This window comes from Pelodiscus sinensis, chromosome 1, assembly GCF_052426305.1.
Source record: "Pelodiscus sinensis isolate ZL-2025 chromosome 1, ASM5242630v1, whole genome shotgun sequence".
Classification (NCBI taxonomy): Eukaryota; Metazoa; Chordata; order Testudines; family Trionychidae; genus Pelodiscus; species Pelodiscus sinensis.
In genome coordinates, this window is record NC_143052.1 from 249,874,417 (window position 1) to 249,892,625 (window position 18,209).

An 18,209-nucleotide genomic window follows, 5' to 3' on the forward strand; every position below is an offset into this window, starting at 1 on the left:
CTAAGTCTGATTTCTAAAAGGCGGGGTGAAGAGTTCAGATAAGCATCTAAACACGCCCCAAACAAAATAGCTCTGATTCTTGTACAGTCCATGAACAAATAAGAGACGCATCCCCTTGGACTCTTGACAGATCTGTCATTGTTTACCATTAGCACTGTCATATTCGTATGGTTTGTCATTCTATACAGCAGGGCATTGGTTGGACTCCTGCCAAATTGCCGATTTGGAGAACTGCCTTGTATCTTTGCCTTTCTGTGGATTTTGCAGACAGCATAATTCCTGATGAAAGTGTGCTCCCTAGTGTTTCTGTGCTATAAAAGCCAGTGAGCTTCAGTTAGAAAACTATAAAACAAAAGAGAGTTATTTTAGCAGATTTGGCTGCTCAGTGTTTGCTAGGGTTATTTTCGCTGTGTGTCTTTGCTTGTATTTAATTCAAAATGGTATTTTGTACCATATCTATTTCATTCGAAAAGGAGAAGTAAAATGGTTACCATATTTTCCTCAGAAAGGTGGAAAAGACTCTTCCTTTCTTAATATAAGAACATAAAAACGGCCATACTGGGTCAGACCAAAGGTCCATCTATCCTAGTATCCTGTCTGCCTACAGTGGCCATTACCAGATGCCCCAGAGGGAAGGAACATAACAGGTAATCATCACCTTGTCTGGTGATTTGAGACAAGTTTTATGGCCAAAGCAAATAATATTACATGGACATTTGAGCACATTCATGGCCTCATTCTCAGCGGTTCTGAACACCGGCAGTCCCCACTCATTTCAGCTGGAGCTGCAAGTGATCAGCGCTTTGGAAAATAAAGTCCAACAAACTTAGACCTCATGGTGACAGCAACTGTGCCTGGAATTATAGTCGCATGTTATGATGTGGGAGAGTTAAAAAAATGATGCACTTTTATAAAATCAGTCTTTCACTCCCTGATACTTCATAGAAAAAAATGAAATATGTAGTGTCTCATTGTTCATTCCCTTGCACTTCACTTAATAACTCACCCTTAACAAAGTGAGTAAACATTAGAAGTTAAAGGATACCATTTTTACTTTTTATTGTTTTGCACCCACTTTGCAATCACCTTCTCATAGATACAAATCTTTGCACACAGAACATGACTCTGGAAAATCAGACCTATTATATATTTTTTGTGATGCATATTGTTGAAATAAACATTTTCTTTTTGGGGGGTCAGTTGCTAGTGAAATTATTGTAATTTCTTGAGTAGCACAAGAGATGCAAGATTGGCTCCATTAATTATGTATATATTACTTGTTTTGATAGCATTACAATAATTTATCAAGCAACTGAACACAAAAAGAAACTATTTATTTCAAGTAGGAAATTTTCACCAGAAGAATCCTTAAAAACTTAGAGATTTTTCTGCAGAGTTCTTAGTAATATAACTTTACAAACAGAAAACACAGGACTGAATCCTGCATCCCTTCACCTGATGTAAATAGGAACTTGAAATGTACAAAAGACATGAGATAAGGTGCCATATAAAGTGATCTATATGGTGCAATCATCATTTAGGCAGTGGTAAACAACAATATTCTCTTAAGAAAAACTGCCATTAAGGAAATAGACAGATGTTATTTGGTGATGACAGGGAAGTATTTTACCCATACAGGAAAAAAATTGTGATTTTCTGAAAAAAAAAAAAATCTACCCTAAATTGTGACAAAATGTTGAAATCTCAAACATTTATGTGAAAAAATAATTTGAAATAAATCTCAGGTCAGGTCAACCAAAATTTTTATTATGATCATTTTGAAATCTTTGGGTTCAATTTTGATGTTTTAAATATTAAAAATACTATAAGTTAACTTAATTTTTTCAATGGAAATTGAACATTTTTTATTAAAAATGTCAAAATATCCTATTTTGACCATTTTAAAACTACATTTTTCTAAAAGAGAAAGTTGGTTAGAACTGACCCTTCCCCATCAAAAGTTTTCATTTTGATTATCATTTTTGACAACAAAAAGTTTAATTGAAAATCCCTGACAAGCTCTAGTATTTTATTTCAAATACAATTAATATTTGAGGGAAAATCAAGATCTTGAAGATGTGTCAAGTCTGGCTCAGTATATGAATGGGTGCCCAGCAGATACAGGATTGGGCCCTATTATTCTGTATTATTCTTTACAAAACATTACATTACTAAGGAATCTGTTCAAAAATATCTTTGTTTAGTTCTACTATTTCCTTCTAGAAATAATCTATTTTTTCCTGATATCACTTTACAATCAGTTTCTGGAGAAATGATTGCAATGTTGTAAGCAAAGGATTACATTATTTCATGTGGGAAATATGCAATAGAACCAGATGAAAACTTAAAATATAACTTGTGTCTTCATATAAAAGAGGCAGGAAGTAAAACCCGCTCAAAATACATTACATATAACTGAAAGCTGCTTTCTATATTTCTTAAAGATTTTAGTGAGATTCTCATTTATAATAAATAGACTGAGGGAATGTAGAATATATAGCATTTTTACTTCAGCCCTGCCTAATGAGGCAAAAACTAAAAGTTCTTTTATGTATCTTAATGGATTTCAAGTATTCCATGGTAGACATGAACAAAACTGATTTATTTTTAGATAAAGAAAAACTAATGTAGTCATCATAACTTCCTTATATTCTTTCAGAAAATACCTTTTTAAAATTAGAAACTCCTTAGGGTAGGGTCTAGCCTCCTTCTGTGCTTTGCCACAGCACTGACAATATAGTAATCATTTATTCAGTAATAAACAACAATATTCTCTTAAGAAAAACTGCCATTAAGGGGCCAGATGCTGCAATATGATCCACATAGATACCCTTATATCTAAGTCAGCCTATTGATTTAGTAGGACTCCACACAGCCATAGGCTTCTACAGACATAGATTAGATAGAAGGCTTACAGCCCAGATCCATTGCAGTTTGTTTTTGTCTAGTTTGGAGGAGACGCTCCTTAATAAATGTGCCCTACTTATTAAAATATTGGTCCTGAAGCCTGCTTCCATTGGAGTCAGTGAACCTTTTTTTTCAGTGACTTCAGTGAGAAAATGAATGGGAACGAGATGCAGACTGTGTCCTGGCCATGTCGAAAGCAAGTGCGCATTTCCTGCAAATGAGCAGAAGGAGGGCTCTCACCTAGCAGTTAGAGTCTGTGGGGACAGCTTCTACCTCCTGGTCAATATCTATGTGTCAGCTCTACCTAGTCAAAGTCTATAGCAGTAGACTTGCCTCGAAATGAAAGTATGTGGCCACAGCCCTGCCTAATGGATAAGATAACAGGAAGGGGCCTTCTTACACTCTCTAAGGAAGGTATTTGCCACCTACGGTCCAGCTAATACCCTTCACTTGGTCCCTTCCTATCACCCTGCACCTCCTTATGTAGGATGTGGCCTGTGATTGTTCCTTGCAATCTGGTCTACATGCCTTTGCAAGGTGAGATCGCAGATTCATTCAGCAGTTCTCCTGTGGGATACTTTCCTGATAGAACCCTCTATAGCAATGAGGGCAGGCCTGATTCTTTATCTCCTGCCACCACAGGAGATGAAGGCTCTCTTTTAGACTAATAAGGCTCTCTTTTAGACTCCTCCTCCAATTGGAGCATGTCCAGCAGTTTTTCCAGGATGAGGCTTCCTGGGACTAGAGTTGGTTCTGCACTCTTTGCTCCCCATCACACCTTCATAATAATAATAATAATAATAATAATAATAATAATAAAAAAGACTTTGGAAGTGATCTATTTCCATGCCATGTCTACAGGACCCTAATACAGTTTCAAACATCATTGTGTTATTCAGTTCATCAAAGAGCAATAGGACATTTTACATTTGACTTACTGCCTGGTGAAAATTCCCTGCATTGACACCGGACAATAGGAAATCCAATGTAATCTGACTTTCTTTCATATGGTCATTAGAAATTTTGAATGAATCCATTTTTAAAAAAAATTGTGATTCAAAACATGATGTGATAATGTGGCACTAATTTTACATTTATTCTAAGGGGAAACTTTTAACTATTGTTGGGTGGCTGAGAGAAAGAAAATATAAACAACCAGAAACATAAGTCCATTCAGCCCCAGAATTTCTTGAAAACTGATATTCCAGATGTGCCTGGTTTTTATTTGTTTTCTGATTATTTTACATAAACATATTTTTCAAGACATGAGTTATGCTTTAGATAGCTGTTATAGCTTATGACTTTATTTTACTCTTGCTTTCTGTGAGGTTTACCACATTCAATCTTTGTCCAAAATGCTGCCAAGTTTGGTTTTAAAATGTACTGTCATAGATCAACTAATAGGAAGATTTTTGTGACTTTCAAATTTAACTGCATCCACAATAAAAAGACTTTTTTTCCTGGTTTCATGGTACATATATTATTCTACCATACAGGGCTCATCCCAAACAGTTTAATTCAAGATTAGATCTTAGGCTAGGTCTACACTACAGATTTGTTGTGCAAAAACTCATGGAGCATCTGTACTTCAAGAGGGTTTTTGCGCAAGTAAAACGAAAGAACAGAGGCGGGGTTGGTGTAGGTATTTCTCTTTCTATGAGGAATAACTCCTTTTTGAGCAAGAGCTCTTGCACAAAAAGATGTGTGTGGACGGGGAACAGGATTTTTTGCGCAAAAAGAGGCAATCCAAAAAAGCCCAGGTGCCCTGGTGGCCATTCTATAAATAGCAATCAGAGTTTCCTTTTGAGAGAGCGTCCATGCAGTCTGAATGCTCTTTCACAAAAGCACATCATTTTTTCTATGTTCTTTTTCAATGTGCACGCTCTCTTACATAAGAAGACTGTAGTGTAGACATAGCCTTAGAGTCAAGTTCTTTCTGTCACTCCATTTGCAATCTGGACCAATACTGTAGATCTCATGCAATTCCTTCTATTTTAAATGGAAGGAAGGAAGGAAGGAAGGAAGGAAGGAAGGAAGGAAGGAAGGAAGGAAGGAAGGAAGGAAGGAAGGAAGGAAGAGTTTATTTCTAGACTTCAAGCTTCTTTTGGAATAAGTTTTTCCAGAAAAGATCTTCTGTGAAAAGCTTATTTTGAAAGAGAGCATCTACACAGCAAAAGTGCAACGAAAAAGTGATGTGAATCCACATCGATTAGATGCTATCTTGCATTTAAGTTGTAATTAGTATGAATGGAGTGACCACGATGGCACATTTGTTATTTTCTGGATGACTCCTCTTTCAAAAGAACTCCCTCTTCTGTGTCCACAAATGCCTTTTTCTGAAAAAATGTTTTTGGAAAAAAGCTTCTTCCTCATAGAAAGAGGTTTACCGCAGTTGGAAAAACCTCTCCTCTCTTTTCACTTTCTGTCAAAAGAGTGTAATAGTAGTGTGGATGTAAGTATCGTTTTTTCGGAAAAATGCTGCAGTGTAGTAGAAAGAAAGAAAGAAAGAAAGAAAGAAAGAAAGAAAGAAAGAAAGAAAGAAAGAAAGAAAGAAAGAAAGAAAGAAAGAAAGAAAGAAAGAAAGAAAGAAAGAAAGAAAGAAGGTTTTTTGTTTTGTTCTCATTTAAAAAGACAATTGTGAGCATACCACATAAAGTAATTTGTTATATATGATGCATGGTATATATTTTGTCAAAAAAATATATTGCTTTCACTCGTTGGTTTCAATGGGAAACAGAAATATATTATATTGTACATGGTATATAGCTTTAAAATAAGTCAGCTGACAATCATTCTGAATAGACTGCTGTAATTGAAGGTATACTTGGTTTTCATGATAAATGGCAAGATGATGGTATTATATATAATTACAGTAATTTTGAAACAATTTATATGTGTTTTAAGTTTATCATATTAATGCCTTGGATACATGCTTTAGATGTAATTTCTATAATTTTCAAATAATTTATGCTCTGTATTAGGGAATGAGACATAACTTCCTCATTATTCCAAAAAAAGCTTCACATAATTTTATGTCATCATCTTTTTTCCACCAATTACACCCTTTTCCCTTCCTCCATGCATTAAGTGGGAAGCACGCAATAATTTTTAGGCCAGACAACTACATTTCAGACCCGAGAACTGCCTGCATGAGAAAACTCGTCTCAAAGGCAAGGGAGGGCATAAATGTAGCATGAATGTAGGGGTCTTGCTGGTGGACAGGAAGGAGCTCCTGTGGTAGGAAAGATCCTTTCAAAACATGGTAAAGCATTATGTGGGAACAAATCTAAGACTCGTGTTCTGCACTTAGGTTCATCGGCTTCACATCAAGGATAGTATGACCTACAGTCGTGCTGTGAGAGGAACAGAAAACTTATCTCTCTTCACTGTTCATTTCTGCTTTGTGCAAGGATAGTTAAGTTTCACCAAATGGATATATAGTTTATCGGCCCTATACTTCCATTTCTTAGTATGTTTTAGAGACATCCTAGATCTGGTTTATATGGTTCCAATTTATTTGGCCATTGTTACTCTGTGCCACTCCTCCAGCGTCATCACTGGACTAGCTTCAACATCACTTGCATGTAGGGAAGAATGACTGGCTGATATTCCTCCTATTGCACAGTGATGCACAGGACGCACCTACAAGGCAAAGTTTAAAGTGTACCGTCTGTTTTCAAACAAAATACAGGACTATGTAGCACTTTAAAGACTAACAAAATGGTTTATTAGATTATGAGCTTTCATGGGCCAGACCCACTTCCTCAGATCAAATAGTGGAAGAAAATAGTCACAACCATATATACCAAAGGATACAATTAAAAAAAAGTGAACACATATGAAAAGGTTTTCAGGATTCCCAAATTGTGATCCATCCTCCGCATGGGCCCTCTGTCTCAGAATTGGTAGGAATTGCTCCTTCCTAAGGGTATGTCTACACTAGAAAGTTAGTTCGAACTAACGGATGTTAGTTCGAACTAACTTTCCTAGGCGCTACACTAGCGCTCTGTTAGTTCGAACTTAATTCGAACTAACGGAGCGCTTAGTTCGAACTAGGTAAACCTCATTTTACGAGGACTAACGCCTAGTTCGAACTAGCTAGTTCGAACTAAGGGCTGTGTAGCCCTTTAGTTCGAACTAGTGGGAGGCTAAGGCTTCCCAGGTTTCCCTGGTGGCCACTCTGGCCAACACCAGGGAAACTCTATTGCCCCCCTCCCGGCCCCGGAGCCCTTAAAGGGCCACGGGCTGGCTACTCACTTTGTGCCAGTTGCAAGGCTGCAAGCACCCGTGCCTGCACAGCCTGCACCTGCCACACCATGAGCCAGCCATCCGAGGGTTCCCAGCCCTCCACTGCTCCCCACGACCAGCCTGGCGGCTCCCGGGAGCCTGCCCGGGGGCGCAAAAGGTGGGCGCCCGCCTGGTCAAGTGCGGAGATCGTGGACCTCATCAAGGTTTGGGGGGAAGCCTCCAATGTCCACGATCTCCGCACTAGCCACCGGAACGCGGCCGTCTATGGACGCATGGCTGCCAGTCTGGCCGCCAGGGGCCACCAGCGCAGCCGGGAGCAGGTGCGCTGCAAAATTAAGGACTTGCGGCAGTCCTACTCCCGGGCCTGCCTGCCAGGGGCTGACCCAGAGGCCTGCCCCCACTTCCATGCCCTGGACCGCATCCTGGGGCCTCATGCCGTCCCTGCCCCCCGGGACGTGATTGACCCCGGGGCAGAGGGACCGCTCCTGGAGACGGAGGAGGAGGAGGAGGGCTCTGAGAGCCAGGAGCCTGCCGCCAGCCTGCCCAGGACCCGGGACCCCCGAGGCACCCCACAGAGCCGCTCGCCTGCATCATCAGAGGCCGGGGAGGCGTCCACCTGTGAGTACCCTCATGTTCCCCTTATGTGTACGGGGGGCTGGGGCGAGAGGGAGCCCCGGGACCGTGCGCCTGGGCCTTGCCCACCACGGAGCAGCAGCTGGGGATCCTGCAGGGGCCCTGGCCTTGCAGAGGGGAGCTGGGTTTCACACACCTGGGCCCCTGGGGTCATTGACCGCTGGTCTTCTTGCACCACAGCTGCAGCACCGGGGCCTGCAGGGCGCACCACACCGCCTGCAGCAGCCGCCCGCACCCGGGCAAGCAGGACAGCCAGGAACCAGGAGGACTACCAGAGGCGGCATCTCCGGTTCCTGGACCGACAGCTCCGTCTCCAGGACCACTGGGTCCAGGAGGACCTCAGGCTGCGCCGGAGGAGTCTGGAGGCCCTGGAGGAGCAGGGCCGTGCCCTGCGAGGCCACCTCCAGAGCCTGCTGGACCGCTTTCCATTTCCTCCTCCCCCTGCTCCCCCTCTTTCTCCCCCTCTTGCTCCCCCTGCTCCCCCTCTTGCTCCCCCTCTTGCTCCCCCTGCTCCCCCTGCTCCTCCTGCTTCCGCTCCTGCTTCCGCTCCTGCTTCCTCCACACCCCCTGTCCTCTCTGCCCCCCCCTCCACAACCATTCCCCACCGACGCCCCCGGACCCGCAGTGTGGCGAGACGGGAGAGGCAGCCGGACTCCCACCCCTGAGCTTTCCTTTCCCTTCCTCCCTTCCCTCCCCTCCCCTTCCAGCTCCCTCGTCCCAGGTTTCCCCCTCCCTTCTCCCACCTTCATTCCTCCCTCCCCCCACCCCAGTTCTGTGAAATAAACAGACGTTTTTGTTTGAAAAACAGGTGTCTTTATTTGACAGTAGGTAGGGAGGGGAAAGGGGAAGGGGAGGGTAGGGTGGAAGAAGGCCCCGGTGGGGCATGCAGGGAGAGGTCAGTCCTCCTCCTCCTCCACCTGGAAGCTCTCCCGCAGGGCTTCCCGGATCCGGATGGCCCCCCGCTGGGCTTCCCGGACAGCGGCGGTGCGGGGCTGACCGTAGTGTCCAGCCATGCGGTCAGCCTCAGCCATCCAGGCTGGCAAGAAAGCCTCCCCCTTCCGCTCACACAAATTGTGGAGCACACAACATGCCGCCACCACGGGAGGGATGTTGTGCTCGGCCAGGTCCAGACGGGTGAGGAGGCATCGAAAGCGGGCTTTCAGTCGCCCGAAGGCCCCCTCCACCACGATGCGGGCCCTGCTCAGCCTGTTATTGAAGGCCTGGCGGGAGGGATTGAGGTGCCCCGTGTAGGGCTTCATGAGCCACGGCTGCAGTGGGTAGGCGGCATCCCCCACCAGGCAGACGGGCATGTCCACGTCCCCGACCCTGATGTGGCGGTCGGGGAAGAAGGTCCCGTCCTGCAGCCGCTGGCACACGGAGGAGTTGCGGTACACCCGTGCGTCGTGTGCTTTGCCGGACCAGCCCACATTTATGTCCGTGAACTGTCCCCGGTGGTCACACACGGCCTGCAGGATGATGGAGAAGTACCCCTTGCGGTTCACGTACCGGGACGCCTGGTGTTCCGGGGCACGGATGGGGATGTGCGTCCCGTCGATGGCCCCCCCGCAGTTGGGGAAGCCGAGGGCACCGAATCCCCGGATGACGGCGTCCGGGTCGGCGAGGCGGACCACCCTGCGGAGCAGCACCCGGTTGATGGCCTTGACCACCTGCGGAGAGAGACACAGCAAAGCGTCAATCAGTGGGGCGCCCGGGTGGCTGGGAGCGTGCGTGCCCTGGCAGTGCCCCGCGCCCCACTCCCGGAAGCAACCCCCCTGGCGGTGTGTAGTACGGCCGGGACAGCCCGACCCCTCCGGTGCGGGGCGCCTTCGCCTCCTCCCGCCCCCCTTTGTCTCTGGGGCGGCCCATCCCCTCCTCGCAGCCCCCCTCCCTCCCGGCTCGGTGGCCGACGAGCGCCGTACCTGCATGAGCACTGCTCCGACAGTGGATCTCCCCACGCCGAACTGGTTCCCGACGGATCGGTAGCTGTCCGGCGTGGAGAGCTTCCAGAGGGCGATGGCCACCCGCTTCTGGAGGGGGATGGCGGGCCTCATGCGAGTGTCCCTTCTTTGCAGGGCAGGGGCGAGCCACTCGCAGAGCTCCAGGAAGGTGTCCCTCCTCATCCTAAAGTTCTGGGTCCACTGTCGGTCGTCCCAGTGCTCCAGGACGATGCGGTCCCACCAGTCGCTGCTGGTGTCCAGACGCCAGATGCGGCGGGGCACGCCGGTGCCGGGGCGCCGCCGCGGCTCCTCCACGGCCCCCAGGGCGGCCAGGCGGAGAGGCAGGGGGCTGACGTTCCCCAGGTGGTGCCAGGCAGCCTCAAGCCATTGCTGGCAGGCTTGCAGCAGCAAGTCCAGAACGTGCACCAGAAGGTGCAGGGCGAGCTGTGGCTCCATGTTGCCACCTGCGGCGGTCCCCCCCGAAGGGAAGCACCGACACAGACGGGCACAGAGACCGACGCTTTGCTGTCCCTCGGCGAGGTTGGCAAGCAAGCAGGAAAAGCTGAGAACCGGCTGTCCAGGGGGGTCCCTTTAAGCACGAGCCTCAGATAGCCTCAGACAGCAGCCACACAAAGCAACTGCTGACCTGATGCCCTGCCAGAACCGGTTTCAGCTGCCCTTAAATGCCCCCCTGCGTCCAATCAGTGTGGACGCGCTAGTTCGAACTAGCAAAACGCTAGTTCGAACTAGTTTTTAGTTCTAGATGCGCTAGTTCGAACTAGCTTAGTTCGAATTAACTAATTCGAACTAAGTTAGTTCGAACTAGCGCTGTAGTGTAGACGTACCCTTTGAGATGTGTGAATTGATTCTGTTAATCTCAGTAGGTGCTAATATTGACATCTCTCCGTGTTTGTCTGAGACCTATCACTTCAAAGAGCAATATGAATGAAATTATCATCTCTGATAATTTATCCACTCACCTGAAATACTGATGGAAAGTAGGTTCTAGTGTGCATTATTGTTTTCATCTTATGAGATATATTATTTCATCTTATTGGGTGTCTTGAGATGAACTGATATGAATAGGTGTTTTGATTCTTCATTTGGTTGAAAACTTCAGCACCTTGAAATTTCAATACACAAATATAATTTTATCTCAAAAGGGACTTTAGATATTATTTCTTATTAAAAAGGGCCTATACACTTTCTTTTTAGAAAAATTGTTACAACGTGCAATTCTAGTGTGGGAAAAACAGAAGGAGAGAACATGAAATTGCATCCCGCTCAGTGAGGGCTCCCTATGCCTTTGTGACAAGATGATTGGGTCTCTGGAGCTGAATTCACAATCCATACCCAACCAACTTGCTGGTGAGTCTTCTAATGTGGAGCCTACTTAGCCCTGATCTGCAGAACAACTGTGCAGGCTGCCATGGGAGAGGAGAATATCTTATCCCATCCCAGTGGAGTATGTATATATATGCATAGACCATATATGTGAATAGTGCACAGGGTCCCAATAGCTTTGCCAAAAGGTTTGAACAGTTTAAGCAAAACCCAGAGGCTTTCATTTTTCTTTAAAAAATGGAGATTTGCATAGTTTGGGAAGTTGTAGAAGCAATTAACTCAGCCCTTGTCCCAGCACAGCTTTCATTATAACTTCCTATTCTCACTTGCAAATTCTTTTAAGAAGAAATGTCCCTTCTTAATGTCCCAATGGTGTGTGCTCAGTCATTTTGGAAATTTGGAGCAAAGCCCATGAGATGAGCAGAGGAAAAAAACTAAATCCTTTTGAGAGTACAAATCATCACACTTTTCCCTATCAAACATGTTATTAAAATGGCTGAACTTTATAATCCAAAAGCCCTACAAGTATGCTCTTCAGTAAAGAACAGCTGCTTAGTTAATGAAAATATTTTAAATTAAAGCATTATACATTTGACTTTGCACATATTGTAATATCACAGTGTGATCCTTACTTATATCAAAAACCTGCAGAAGCTCTCGGGGTCAGGCTAACATGCAGGAGAAACATTTCCCTTGGCACATTCCCCAGATTGTTGTGGGTCCAAGGCTTGCCACCCTTCAAAAAAAGCCACAGGTTAGGCTTCAAATGCCCTGGGATCCCATGGAGGTAATTGCCTTTGGGGGTCTACCCTGTGCCTGTGGGCTGCCTCTAGGGCACTAAACCATGATCCCATGGAAAAAGTGAGTGCAATAGTAAGCTATTTCTGTCACTGCCCAATCTCCTGCCCATGCATCAGCCATGATCCCACTGAGAGCTCCATGCAGGATCTAAGGAAAGAAAAGAAAAATGTCACAAGAGAGTCCAAGACCTCTCCTCTCACCCCTCTGCCCCTCATCACCCAGTATAAGCAACAACACAAGTTACACAGCAGAGCATCAAGGTGACATGTATTTGCTTCGAAAACTTTTTTCCAAGCTGTTAGAGAAAAGAAACTGCCCCCCCAGTAAAAAAGTTTGGCCAGGCCGCTCTTGTTCTGCAGTACTCCTTGAGAGAAACCGGCTGCACCATTCCTGCATACCATTGCCTTTAGAAAAAGAAAAGGTGTGAAAAGGGGAAAATTGCCTCAGACTCTCCCACCCGTCACCTTGGCGTGAGAACTGCGGGGCTTACCTGGTCGCATGAAACCTGCACAGTTTCGGCCCAACCCCTGAGACACAGACCCCCCACTTGGTGACCATTGGGCCATATATGGTAATATGCAAGCGCGGGAAAGCGATGTGCAGATTTGGGGATAAATACCCATGGCACAGTTTGCTCTAGGAGGTCTTCGCAACACACGTACCACCGTGCGTGTGCCTTCTCGTATACTTCCAAGCGCTGCTGGCCTGATCAACCGACCAGCCACCTCCCCCGACTCTCGGGCGTAACCAAGGCCTTTGCAACCGAACCGATATCTGTGAAATGTTCCATGTGCTGTGTAAGTTGGTATGTATGATTTGATTTTTTTCTCATTGTATAAGCTTAGTGTTGTAGTTGTTTTTGGGTAGTACATAAGAGTTTGTAATTATCACTGTTATTTAATTACTGTAGCTGGATATTTTAAGATTAGAGACTATTCCCCTTGCCATTCCCATCCTTATATCTCTGACACGTTTTACTAGAAGCCATCGAATAAATATAATAAATACTGTAAATCCATTATTAACACGGTTTATTAAAAATCTTAGAATAAATACTATAAATTCACCTCTGTCATAAATAAATATTTTTATTTGATAAAACTGTCCACCTGGCTCTGTCCTTCCCCCCTTGGGTATTCATCATCGGACCTGTGATTCTCGCAACACAAGCCTTAAGTGTGCCACCTTGAATACATGTGAATGTATCATTAAAAGCAGTTTAACTCTATCACTGTTGGGTTGAGCATGAAGAAATCTGGCCCTGAGGCCAGGTTTATACTGGCATTTTACAGTGCTGTAGCTTTCAGGCTCAGGGGTGTGAACCCTTCCTCCCCCCAGTGCAGCAAGTGACAGTGCTGTAAAGTGCCAGTGGGAACCAGGCTACAGTGCAATTGGGAGGTGAGCTCCCAGTGCTGTTAGCGACTCCCCTTGCAGAGGTGGTTTACACAGAGCACTTGGAGAACTCTGCCCTGGGGTTGGGGCCTTGGTCACACATTCAGTTTAAAGTGCTGCCACAGATGCACTTTAAATTGTTAAGTGTAGACAAAGCTTAATATAGCTTTTCCACTTTCTGGTTAATGTAATTCCCTTCTCTCAGCCACACATGGCACTGAATAGCTATTTGCTGTCAGATCCATTACTGTATTTGTTTTTATCCCTTAACAGGATATTTACCAGGAATGCAAGAAAGTGCTTTTGCATGTTACTTGTTTACCAGGATTTTAAGATGCTTAAAATTCTAGTTTTCAGCCATTTTAAATTTACATAAAACCTTGCTCACCTGGACCTGAAACCCATTTTCTCTGAGATAAACAATAATGTTTCTAATGAATCAAGGCAAAGATGGACAATATGTCACAGTAACAATCCTGATTTTCTGCTCTAGAAGGGATTGCAGACACTCTGTATTCAGAACTGGACTTGAAGAAATGCATAGCCCTAATCACTGAGGATGATAAAATTGTGGCCTTTGAGCAAAAGTGACCCAAACACAGAGTGCAAGAGCATTCACACAGCCTGTTAGCCAACGCTCAGTTCTGGCATGAGTTATAAAGCCTTGTCTGTCTACTGACCTGAGCAAAAAATGCACTACAAGTCAGGACAAATATGATTGAATTGGGTGGTAGAGGAATCATTAAGGAAAACATTGGGGAGGGCAGTGAGGGAAGGGGGAGAGAAACACCATTCACTTGGAAAGAAACACCATTCACTTGGAAAGAATTATTAAGAAATTGGGCTAAACATATTTTCAGTGTCACAGGCAAAATTGACCATACACTTCCTACAAGTTCTTCCTATAACTGAGCTTTGCGGATTTATGCATATTGTCCCTTCAAAGCTGCCTGCAATACATCAAAATATTCAACACAAACAAAGCAGATCCTAAAATAGATGCTTGTGATAAGGGCAACCTAAAGGAAAGTAGGTAAAATTGCTCTGGAAAAAAATAAACATTTCCCCACAGGGTCTTTGGGGAGTTTCAGAATTATCCTTGGGGTTTATTAAAATAATCCCAACGGGCCACACAGGATGTCTCCATTTGCAACAGCCTGTTACTGATCTATGCTGCTGACTTTATTTTAAATCTATCTCTTTCACAGTTTGGAGGACAGGAAATAAACTCTCATATGCTTTTAGAGAACAACATCCGAGAACTTTTAAAAAAAACACCCTTATAATACAATAGGAGGGTAATTACAAAGCCTGACAGGGAGATAAAAATTGTCTTTTTAAAACAGCATATATTGCAAAATCAAAGCCAGAAAGAAATGTGATGTAGAAGAGCCATTAAGAAGCTAATTCTTGATTGCTTCATGGGATTAGTCTGTTACATTTTTTATTTCCAGGGATATTCTAATTAGCACAAAGGGACAATTTGAGCAGCACAGCATTTAGCAGCCTATTGTTGTGCTCAGGTAACTTCAATCATTTTGTTCAGCAATTATCAACATCAGTATTTTTATATGCCTCCAACAAGAATACTAGCAAGAGTTTGTTACAACTAGGTAATAGACCTAAGTAAATTAAACCTTTGCAGCTTTTAGGAGAGAAAACAGCAGCAGTTGTGAATGTGAAAGGCGTTAAGGAATCTTTTTAATTCATTTCTGAAAGTAAGGGATGAGTCTTACTCTGGGGTGTTTCCCAAAAGAACAAAACAAATAAATAAATGGAAACAACCTTGAGTGGGGTAGGAGCCAGGCACTGCTCCAGTGAAGATAACAGCCACAAAGGAAATATCTTTCTCTTATCACAGAGATTTGGGGGGGATTCCAAATATCTGATTTTTTAAGAGCCAGTAGGGGCAAATTCTTTATTGGAAAACTGTTTGTTTCAGGAGAGTTATAGCAATGGAGAATGTGGCCTTTTGGTAAGTTTCATTTTGGTAATAACTTCTGTTCTGTACAAAAATAATCGATTACAAGAGAGGTCATCTTGCTCGAAATTACCCCTACTCTTTTATATAGAGGTTGCTATTTAAATCTACACCATTTTACATGGACTGTGCTATTTATTTATACAGTTACTGAAGAACACTGAAAGAATTTCTTTTTTTCTTGGCTTTGAAAAGGCTCCATTTACTAACAGTGAAATCATCCTCAAAGAATAAGTATCTAGACCAATGTTTAGATATGTTGCTTAATTTTCCTGTTTGTAGTCCTAGTGGAACCTTCAGTTTCAGCTTCCTTTAGGCAAAAACAATCATTTTGTCCAAATGGACAAGATAACGTCTGTCAGACAACTCAGACAACCACAAGTGAGTGCACCAATGATATTTGTTTTTGTTTTTTGTTTGAAAACATTTCCAGCTAGACAATTTTAAAAATGATAGCAAATTCTATTGTCTCGGGGGGAAGGGGAAAGTCATGTTATCATGTCTTAAGTCTTCAGTGAACCTCTATAGTTTGGAAAGAATTTCTTCTTTTTTTAACTCCTTTTTAACTTAAGGGAATTTTTGTTGTTTCTTTTGCACATCTGGTATAACAATTTCTAGCACAATTTTGTCTCATCTTAGTGCTGGAAATGATTTTCATTTGCTGATTGCTTGGACAAAATTGAAGACATATTCTTTAACAGCACATTGTCCATATTGTCCCTGAGTAGCAATTATCAAAATAACTTCAGTTTGCAAGATGGACTAACTTCCCATCAAATCAGGGTGTGGGATTGTGGTGAGGCATGCCTTTCATGAGCATGAAGTCCAAACCAAAAACATATACACTGGCAGTTTCACTGGTTAAATACAGTTGGCAATAACCTGGGGTATGTCTACACTACCACCCTAGTTCGAACTAGGGTGGTAATGTAGGCAACCTGAGTTGCAAATGAAGCCCGGGATTTGAATTTCCTGGGCTTCATTTGCATAAATCCAGGCGCCGCCATTTTTAAATGTCCGCTAGTGCGGACTCCGTGCCGTGTGTAGCCGCGCGGCACGGAGTCTGCACTAGCGGACATTTAAAAATGGTGGCGCCCGGCAATATGCAAATGAAGCCCGGGAAATTCAAATCCCGGGCTTCATTTGCAACTCCAGTTGCCTACATTACCACCCTAGTTCGAACTAGGGGGGTAGTGTAGACATACCCTATCTGAGGGGTTGGAGCAAATGCGGTTGTACCTTATTGCTTGTCTGTAGACAATGGATCATGTGGTGTGTCCATGATGGATGCTGGAGGCATGAAGGAAGGCATAATGGTCAGTAGGTTTTCGGTATAGGGTGGTGTTTATGTGACCATCACTTATTTGCATCGTAGTGTCCAGGAAGTGGATCTCTTGTGTAGACTTGTCTAAGCTGGGGTTGATGGTAGGTGGAAATTGTTGAAATCATGGTGGAATTCTTCCAGAGCCTCCTTCCATGGGTCCAGATGATGAAGAGGTCATCAGTGGAGCTTAAATAGAGAAGGGACACTAGTGAACAACAGTTGAGGAAGCGTTGTTCCAGGTCAGCCATAAAAATGTTGGCATATTGTGGGGCCATGCAGATACCCATAATGGTGCCACTAGTTTGGATGTATATATTATCACCAAATCTGAAATAGTTGTGTGTGAGGATAAAGTCACAGAGCTCAGCCACCAGTTGTGCTGTGTCATCATCAGGAATAATTTGATTTGTCCTTTTCATATGTGTTCATTTTTTTTAATTGTATCCTTTGGTCTATATGGTTGTGACAATTTTCTTCCACTATTTGATCTGAGGAAGTGAGTCTGGCCCACGAAAGCTCATCACCTAATAAATCATCTTGTTAGTCTTTAAAGTGCTTTCTAGTCCTGTATTTTGTTTCAGCTACACCAGACTAACACGGCTACATTTCTATCTGTATTCCATCTACGTGTGGGATGTTGGAGTAGAGAGCCTCTGCATCCATGGTGTCTAGGATGGTATTTTCTGGAAGATCAACAATGCATTGTAGTTTTCTCAGGAAATCAGTGGTGTCCCAGAGATAGCTGGGAGTGCTGGTGGTGTATATGCATCTGACGAAGTGGGTCTTTGCCCACGAAAGCTTATGCTCCAACACTTCGGTTAGTCTATAAGATGCCACAGGACTCCTCGCCGCTTTTGCTGGTGGTGTAGGGTCTGAGTAGAGAGTCCACATATCTAGACAGTCCTGCAGTGAGAGTACCAATGCCCAAGATGATGGGGTGTCCAGGATTTCCAGGTTTGTGGATCTTGGGTAGTTGATAGAATAACCCTGGTTGGTACTCTAAGGGTGTGTTTTTGTAGATTTGTTCCTGTGCTTATGTATGGAGTTTTATGAGCAGATGGTGCAGTTTCTTAGTGTATTCCTCAGTGGGATCTGAGGAAAGTGGCATGTAGAATGTGATATTGGAGAGTTGTCTGGCAGCCTCCTTTTGGTAGTCAGATCTATTCAAAATGACAACAGCACCTCCTATCAGCTTATTTTATTATAATGTCAGAGTTGTTTCTGAGGCTGTGAATGTCATTGCGTTCTGCATGGCTGAGATTATGGGGCAAGCGATGCTGTTTTTCCACAATTTCTGCCTGCGCACATTGACGGAAGCATTCTATGTATAGGTCTAGACTGTCATTTTGACCCTCAGGAGAAGTCCATGCAGAGTTCTTCTTCTTGTGTTGTTGGTGGGAGGGTATCTGTGTGTCAGTGCGCTGTTCAGTGTTGTGTTATAAGCATTCCTTGAGTCAGAGATAGCAAAAGTAGGCTTCAAGATCACCACAGAACAGTATCATGTTAGTGGGGGTGGTGGGGCAAAAAGAGAATCCCCAAGATAGGACGGACTTATATATAGATTATAGTCCTTTTTCCTCTGTAGAGAAGTGACGTGTGCAATGTAAATCTCCCATCTTGTTTTAATAAAGTCCAGCCATGT